This window comes from Triticum urartu, chromosome 5 (assembly GCF_003073215.2).
Source record: "Triticum urartu cultivar G1812 chromosome 5, Tu2.1, whole genome shotgun sequence".
NCBI classification, from domain to species: Eukaryota; Viridiplantae; Streptophyta; class Magnoliopsida; order Poales; family Poaceae; genus Triticum; species Triticum urartu.
The window spans coordinates 314,788,696-314,798,075 of record NC_053026.1 but is presented as its reverse complement, the minus strand read 5'-3'; positions in this window follow the sequence as shown (position 1 = coordinate 314,798,075).

Genomic DNA, 9,380 nt, shown 5'->3' with positions numbered 1-9,380 from the left:
CTCTATATATTCTGCCGTGGTCGGGTTTTGAGTCTTACTCAACTTCACATCTTGTAACACAGGCAAGAACCCTTTCTTTGACTGATCCATTTTGAACTTCTTCAAAACTTTATCAAGGTATGTGCTTTGTGAAAGTCATATCAAGCGTCTTGATCTATCTCTATAGATCTTGATGCCCAATATATAAGAAGCTTCACCGAGGTCTTTCATTGAAAAATTCTTATTCATGTATCCTTTTATGCTACCCAGAAATTCTATATCATTTCCAATCAATAATATGTCATCCACATATACTATCAGAAATGCTACACAGCTCCCACTCACTTTCTTGTAAATACATGCTTCATCGTAAGTCTATATAAAACCATATTCTTTGATCACCTTATCAAAGCGTATATTCCAACTCCGAGAAGCTTGCACCAGTCCACAGATGGATCGCTGGAGCTTGCACATTTTGTTAGCACCTTTAGGATTGACAAAACCTTCTGGTTGCATCATATACAACTCTTTTTAAAGAAATCCATTAAGGAATGCAGTTTTGACGTCCATTTGCCAGATTTCATAATCATAAAATGCGGCAATTGCTAACATGATTCGGACAGACTTAAGCATCGCTACAGGTGAGGAAGTCTCATCATAGTCAACTCCTTGAACTTATCGAAAACCTTTTGCGACAAGTAGAGCTTTGTAGACAGTAACATTACCATCAACGTCAGTCTTCTTCTTGAAGATCCATTTATTCTCTATGGCTCGCCGATCATCGGGAAAGTCCACCAAAGTTCACACTTTGTTCTCATACATGGATCCTATCTCAGATTTCATGGCCTCAAGCCATTTATCGGAATCTGGGCTCATCATAGCTTCTTTATAGTTTGTAGGTTCGTCATGGTCTAGTAACATGACTTCCAGAACAGGATTACCGTACCAATCTGGTGCGGAGCGTGCTGTGTTCGACCTATGAGGTCCAGTAGTAACTTGATCTGAAGTTTCATGATCATCATCATCATCATTAGCTTCCTCTCTAGTTGGTGTAGGCATCACGGGAACGGATTTCTCTGATGAGCTACTTTCCAATTCGAGAGAAGGTACAACTACCTCATCAAGTTCTACTTTCCTCCCACTCACTTCTTTCGAGAGAAACTCCTTCTCTAGAAAGTTTCCATTCTAGGCAACAAAGATCTATGGTAGAAGGTGTACCAAATAGTTTTCTTAGGGTATCCTATGAAGACGCAATTCTCCGATTTGGGTTCGAGCTTATCAGGCTGAAGCATTTTGACATAAGTGTCGCAACCCAAAACTTTAAGAAACGACAGCTTAGTTTTCTTGCCAAACCACAGTTCATACGGTGTCGTCTCAACAGATTTAGACAGTGCCCTATTTAACGTGAATGCAGCTGTCTCTAATGCATAACCCCAAAACAATAGTGGTAAATCGGTAAGAGACATCATAGATCGCACCATATCTAATAAAGTACGGTTACGACATTTGTACACACCAATACACTGTGGTGTCCCAGGTGGCGTTGGTTGTGAAATTATTCCACATTGTTTTAAATGAAGGCCAAACTCGTAACTCAAATACTCGCCTCCGTGATTAGATCATAGAAACTTTATTTTCTTGTTACGATGATTCTCTACTTCACGCTGAAATTCTTTGAACTTTTCAAATGTTTCAGACTTGTGTTTCATTAAGTAGATGTACCCATATCTACTTAAATCATCTGTGAAGGTCAGAAAATAACGACACCTGCCACGAGCCTCAACACTCATTGGACCGCATGCATTGGTATGTATTATTTCCAATAAGTTATTAGCTCGCTCCATTGTTCCGGAGAACGGAGTTTTAGTCATCTTGCCCATGAGGCATGGTTCGCAATCATCAAATGATTCATAATCAAGTGATTCCAAAAGCCCATCTGCATGGAGTTTCTTCATATGCTTTACACCAATATGACCTAAATGGCAGTTCCACAAATATGTTGCACTATCATTATCAACTTTGCATCTTTTGACATCAATATTATGAATATGTGTATTACTACGATCGAGATTCAATAAACCACTTACATTGGGTGTATGACCATAGAAGATTTTATTCATGTAAACAAAACAACAATTATTCTCTAACTTAAATGAATAACCATATCACAATAAACATGATCCAATCATATTCATGCTCAACGCAAACACTAAATAACATTTATTTAGGTCCAACACTAACCCCGAAGGTAGAGGGAGTGTGCGATGGTGATCTTATCAACCTTGGAATCACTTCCAACACACATCGTCACCTCACCCTTAACTAGTCTCTGTTCATTTCACAACTCCTGTTTTGATTTACTAGTCTTAGCAACTGAACCGGTATCAAATACCCTGGGGTTACTATGAACACTAGTAAACTACACATCAATAACATGTATATCAAATATACCATTGTTCACTTTGGCATCCTTCTTATCCGCCAAGTATTTGGGGCAGTTCTGCTTCTAGTGACCATTTCCTTTGAAGTAGAAGCACTCAGTTTTAGGCCTAGGTCTAGCTTTGGGCTTCTTCACGGGAGTGGCAACCTGCTTGTCATTCTTCTTGAAGTTCCCTTTCTTTTCCTTTGCCCTTTTTCTTGAAACTAGTGGTGTTGTTAACCATCAACACTTGATGCTCTTTCTTGATTTCTACCTTCATCGATTTCAGCATCGCGGAGAGCTCGGGAATCCTTTCCGTTATCCCTTGCACATTATAGTTCATGACAAAGTTCTAGTAGCTTGGTGATAGTGACTAGAGAACTCTGCTAATCACTATCTTATCTGGAATATTAACTCCCACTTGATTCAAGTGATTGTACTACCCAGACATTCTGAGCACATGCTCACCGGTTGAGCTATTCTCCTCCATTTTGTAGGCAAAGTACTTGTTAGAGGCATCATACCTCTTGACACAGGCATGAGTCTGGAATACCAATTTCAGCTCTTGGAACATCTCATATGCTCCGTGGCGTTCAAAACGTTTTTGAAGTCTCGGTTCTCAGCCATAAAGCATGGCGCACTAAACTATCAAGTAGTCATCATATCAAGCTTGCAAAATGTTCATAACGTCTGCATCTTCTCCTGCAACAGGTTTGTCACCTAGCTGTGCATCAAGGACATAATTCTTCTGTGCAGCAATGAGCATAATCCTCAGATCACGGACCCATTCCTCATCATTGCTACTATCATCTTTCAACTTAGTTTTCTCTAGGAACATATCAAAAAAATATAGGAGCTATATCGCGAGCTATTGATCTACAGCATAGATATGCAAAACTATCAAGACTAAGTTCATGATAAATTAAGTTCAATTAATCAAATTACTTAAGAACTCCCACTTAGATAGACATCCCTCAAGTCATCTACATGATACGTGATCCAAATCAACTAAATCATGTCTGACCATCACGTGAGATGGAGTAGTCATCAATGGTGAACATCTCTATGTTGACCATATCTACTATATGATTCATGTTCGACCTTTCGGTCTCCAGTGTTCCGAGGCCATGTCTGTACATGCTAGGCTCGTTAAGTTTAACCTGAGTATTCCGCGTGTGCAAAACTGTCTTGCACCCGTTGTATGTGAACATAGAGTCTATCACACCCGATCATCACGTGGTGTCTCAACACGACGAACTGTCGCAACGGTACATACCCAGGGAGAACACTTATACCTTGAAATTTTAGTGAAGGGATCATCTTATAATGCTACCGCCGTACTAACAAAAATAAGATGCATAAAAGATATACATCGCATGCAATCAAAAATATGTGACATGATATGGCCATCATCATCTTGTGCTTTTGATCTCCATCTCCAAAGCATCGCCATGATCTCCATCGTCACCGGCTCGACACCTTGATCTCCACTGTTGCGTCATGGTCGTCTCGCCAACTATTGCTTCTACAACCATCGCTAATGCATAGTGATAAAGTAAAACAATTACATGGCGTTTGCATATCATACAATAAACAGACAACCATAAGGCTCCTGCCGGTTGCCAGTAACTTTTACAAAACATGATCATCTCATACAATAACGTTGTCAACATTCGGGGATCGGGGGTACCCAGACTTGCTTGCCTGGGGCCCACGGCGTGGCTCCGTCAACGGCCTAGTACGGCCCAGCTTCAACAACAACAGATCAAGACCCTCGCAAGGGGCCAGTCCTCGCGGGGTGGACGACACCAAGACCTCCCTGGGGGCGGCCTCACCAGGTTGGCTCCCAAGGAGCGGAGATATCAATGCAAGGCGCACCTCGCAAGGTTCATATGATGTGAGCCGTGATGACCAAGGCCAGGCGGGTGCCAGCGGGCGCAGTGTACCAGTTTCCTCTTTGGTGCTAAGGAGGCAAGCGCAGGCGCGGGGTCCCGAGGAATCAAGCAAAGGTTTCCATATCGGTGCAACAAGACCAAGACCGTCAGGATGGTAGGACGGAGGTCATCATGGAGCCCACCGCGGTGTCACCACCAGAGGCTTTTACAGGCGAATACTACTTTTGTCAAGATAACTTGCACTAGTTGTCTCCCTTCGAATTTGGCCGTTGTGGGATCCCTTCCCGCCTACATTTGGGGAGAGGACCAAGGCCATTATAAATAGGACTTAGGCACCACCATAGATCTTGGGGATTTCCACCCTAACCACCTCATCAGCTCATCGAGCTCAAGAACACCTCACCTCCTGAGGCTGTTCGACCATTGTACTAGCTCATCCTCAGCCCTCGAGGCAATCCACCACAAAGCTGGAGTAGGATATTACACCGCAAGGTGGCCCGAACCAGGATAAATAGCTGTGTCCCTTGTTCGTTGGGTTCGACTAGCTAGGCCATGGGTTCGGTGAGTGGGTAGACTAGGAAGGACGAGATCTTCGCACGCACCCCAGAGTTCGAACCTCTCAAGGGTCTGCGGAACCCCGAATCCGACATTTGGCGTGCTAGGTAGGGGTGCGTAAGGGCCCCTCTTCTTCCAGCCGGCCCGCCATCACCCTACAGTCCCGATGGCCGACGATCCGAGGGTCGATGCCGAGCACTGGGCCGCTTGGCCCGCTCTGGCGGTGCCGTCCACCCAGGAAGACCTCCACTCCGCGCTCTAGGCGGCTCGCATTCCGCCCAACCCCGCCGGACATGGGCGGCGCGGACCGGCGTCGTCCGCCCTCGCACCACGACGTACGCGTGCCACCACGTGATCTTCGGGTTACACCGCGGTGACAACGCCACACACTTGTCGGGAGCAGGCAAACATGCGAGCCGCGATCATTCTGGTGCGAGAGTTGCTGCGTTGCAGGTTGGCGGAGGGCGGCCGCGACGCCCTGCTAGAGCGGGTCGCCGAACTGCTTGATGCTGCCTGCAGAGGTGCCATGCCCTTCTGCTCCCTGCCCATGCCTCAGATAGTGGCAGGGGGCGCGTCGGGCCTCGACGCGCCCGCGCGACCCCCGGAGCACCTAAGGGATTCGATAACGACAACACGGCCCGCGGCACTGCTCGTCCTGCCACGACTGCACCTCCTTCAGGCGAGGCAAGCTCTGGCGGTCCCCTGCGGGGCCACGCATGGGTGTCACCCCACGGCCGCCAGGGCTAGGCACAAGGCCTGGTGGCCCAAGGTATGGGACACCCAGGCAATGGCTCCTGCGCAGCAACTTCAGACGCCTACGTACCCCGCATGATGGACCTAGAGTACACGCTAGAGGAAGACCCGGCTCGTTCCCCGAGACGAATTGGGCAGAAGGGACGCTAGAGGCTGGGGCTTTCTGCGAGCCACCCGGAAGTTTCGCCGACCCCTTCGACGACAACGACCGCAGGGTACAACCGATACCTCACAGGCATGCTTACGCTAACCATGGACCGTGGGTGAACCAGGCCACAGCAGTGGTCGAAGACCTCAGGGCGGTGGATCCGCTCCCCGCGGGTGCAGCGCACTAGGGGCTGCGTGGGAGGGGCGCAGAGACAGGGCCTCCCTCGCGCCGCATGGAGCAAGGTTTCGCACGGAGGTAGATCCTCTGCCCGGGGAGGCGCTAGTGAGCCCTTCCCCCCGGCAGAGGGCCCGTGGTCGCCGAGGGCGCCGCCAGTGTCCCCCTTGCCCTTTGGTCTCGTCCTGGTTTCTGGACGCCCCAACGGTGGTCGGGGGAGGCGCAGGGCGGGACCCTTGCCAGGCGATATGAAGTAAGGCTCACGCCTGTGAAGGTCTCCGCTCGTGACACTCTCACGTAATAATGAGTGGGGTTGTACACGCCCCGGAGTCTCCTGAGTGCCGCCCTCGGGCTTCACGGGGCTCCCTCCCACGTCCAAGTGGAAGCACCATGCTCCGCACTGGCCGTCGACACTACCCCCCAATGACTATGCTCACATCCAGTGAAAGCACTTAGCTCTGCGCTGGTGGGAAGACAAGAAGACTAGCCAGGTGCCGGACGCAGCTGTTTGCTTTCGTCCCTCTTTCTGTAACTCGATTTGCTGCCTTTTGGGCTGAGATTTGAAGCTCTTTTGTGTTATGAAAACTGGGGGAGTTTTCTCTTGTTTGTGCCGTTTTCTCGCGTTCTGGTTGCGTGTTTTATTTTGAGGCTCACGCCTGCTGCGCCTCACGAGCGGAGGCTGGTTGGCAAACAACGCCAGTCGTGTCAGGGCAGCCTGGATAGGACCCCCTCGGGGCCAAGAGTGCACTCGCCGTAGGATTGCCGCGTGCACATCCTGTCGTAGTCCGGCGTCCGCTCCTCATGAGGCCTTCTCGAATGGATCAGCAGTCTGCTCGGGAGGCCCAGAGTCTCGTGAGCCCCTAAGCACTCGCCTCAAGAGGAAGGTTCGACCCGGACGTCAAGGCACACCCAATATCCACAGAACTAAGGTAAGACGTGAAAACTACCCAGCTCGGGAGCCCCGCGGGCCTGTGATGGTGCATCCCAAGCCTTGTACACAAAAGGCGTGCCATCATTTCATACACTCTGTTTCATACATGATCCTTCAAAATGCTTTCACACCACACGGGGCCGCGCCAGAGGTTTCCCTTTTTATACAGGTTAAGGCAAAGGAAATGACGTGCTAGCCGGAGGCATTGCGTTCTTCGTTGTCCACATTGTCTTCGTCCCCGCCACCCGAGCTGTCGCTAGCGTCGTATTCATCATCGTCGTCCACGCCACCCTCTCCGACCACCATCACGGACACGTCATCTTCAGGGGAAAACTCCGCGACCAGGGCGTCCACGTGATCATCCACCCAGTACGACAAGTTGTCTCGGATAACCCCGGGCTCGGGGGCTATGGCAGCATCGAAGTCAAAGTGGGGATCGAGGTTCTGGAGGTGACTGAAGACGCATGAGAATGCATGCCCAAGGAGGCACTGGCTCCTCTCCTCGACGAGCTCACGAGCCCTCGCGGCCCGGTCCTCCACGGGCGACACGATCTCGGTGAAGAAGCGAAGGTGGCTGGTGTAATCTTCCTCATGTGGGTGAGGGGCACTCCCTTCGCAGATGGTGCTCAGGGCTCGGTTGGCTCTCACCCTGAGGTCCTGGAGCATAGACGCGTGCTCGCACTGCAGCGTCCGCCGATGACATGCCTTGTCCACATTCTTCTTCGCAAGAGTCGGGACGCCGTCAATCTGCTGCTGGAGTGAGAGCAAGTCGGCACGTGTGGAGGCCAGGTCATCCTGGGCGGAGGTCTAAGCCGCCACAGCTACTTCCTCGCGCTGCTCCGCCTTGTTCAGGCTCGCCTTAAGGGCGGCGGTCCTGCCCTCAGCCTCAGCCCCCAAGAACTCTAGCTCTAGGCGGTGCTCACCGGCGAGATCCGCGTGAGCCTTCGGCACCATCTAATCAACCTCCTCCTGGATCTGGGCTTCCCGCATGGTGACAGCATCCTCAGCCATGGCCACCTGGTGCTCCCTCACCTCCAGCCGATCCAGCTCCAGGCTGCGTTCCAACGCCTCCAGCATCAGCGCTTCCTCGTGTTTCTAGATCTCCTTCTCTTCGAAAGGTGCTCCCCTCATCGATGCAAGGACGACCCTGCGCGCCTCGATCCGCTGCTCAAGGGAAGCACTCAAGGTCTGGAGTTCTTGTTCACGCTCCTCGGCAGCCTCGCGGCGATGGTCGGCCGCCCTAGCCTCCTCCAAGGCCCGGGTGCAGGCCTCGCGTGAGGTTGCGAGGGACACCGCGGCCTTCTCATTGGTGCGCTCATGCTAAAGATGCCCGAGGTTGATAGCCACCTTTAACTGGTGCCACTCGTCCGCCAGTCGGAGGCCCTCCGTCTCAAGGCAGGCGTCGATGTCGACAAGCTCTTCTCCGAGCCGGCTCAGCGCACCCATTGCCTCCTGGAAGAGCTCGTGGCATACAACACCACGCCCGCGCGCGAGCTCCAGTGCATGGCCGAGTCCACCCTTCGCGTCGGGAATTGTTGGAGAAACTTGAGGTGGCTTGCTTGCCCCTGGCGGGGGGCTGGAGACCAGCGCTTTTCCCGCCGCCCTTTGGGCCCTGGCTAGGGTATTGGGTGGCACAGCCTCATTACTCGAAGACGAAGTCAGGGCTGGGGTCACCCAGCCACCAGCAATGACCAGTGGAGGAGACCTCGGCATGCCTTCGGCACCCCAGGCCGGACAATGAAGGAGGGATGACAGGAACGCGGGATCAAGGCCCCCCATCGGTGTGCCTGCCTCCTAGCCAGGTCCAGCGCCTCGCGTGGTGGTCCAGGTGGGGGAGCTCAAGACTAGGGGCAAGCCAATGGGTGGTGGAGGCCGCTCATCAGGAGATCTAGCCGCTGTAGCCGAAGGGATCCTGAAGAGCCACTATCAGGAAAGGATGCAACACTCAGGGAGTCGCAAGGATGAGGTACTTACTCATTTATGGCTATGTACTTCCTCTGCTTTAGCGGCTGGTAGGCGTCACCACTACAGCTTGGAGGCTGATACGTCTCCAACGTATCTATAATTTTTGCTTGTTCCATGTTGTTATATTATCAATCTTGGATGTTTTATAATCATTTTATATCATTTTTGGTACTAACCTATTGACATAGTGCCAAGTGCCAGTTGTTGTTTTTTCCCATGTATTTTACATCGCGGAAAATCAATATCAACAGAGTCCAAATGCCACGAAACTTTACGGAGAATTTTTATGGGCCAGAAGGAACACAATGGGCCCTGGCTGCACCTGGGGGGTGCCCCAAGGGGGGCACAACCCACCAGGGTGCGCCAGGAGGCCCAGGCGCGCCTTGGTGGGTAGTGCCCACCTCGGGTGCCCCTTGGACCGCCTCTTTGCTCTATAAATACCCCAATATTTCCAGAACCCTAGGGGAGTCGACGAAATATTCATCCAGCCGCTTCAGAGTCCAGAACCACCAGATCCAATCTAGACACCATCTCGGATGGGGTTCACCACCAACATTCATG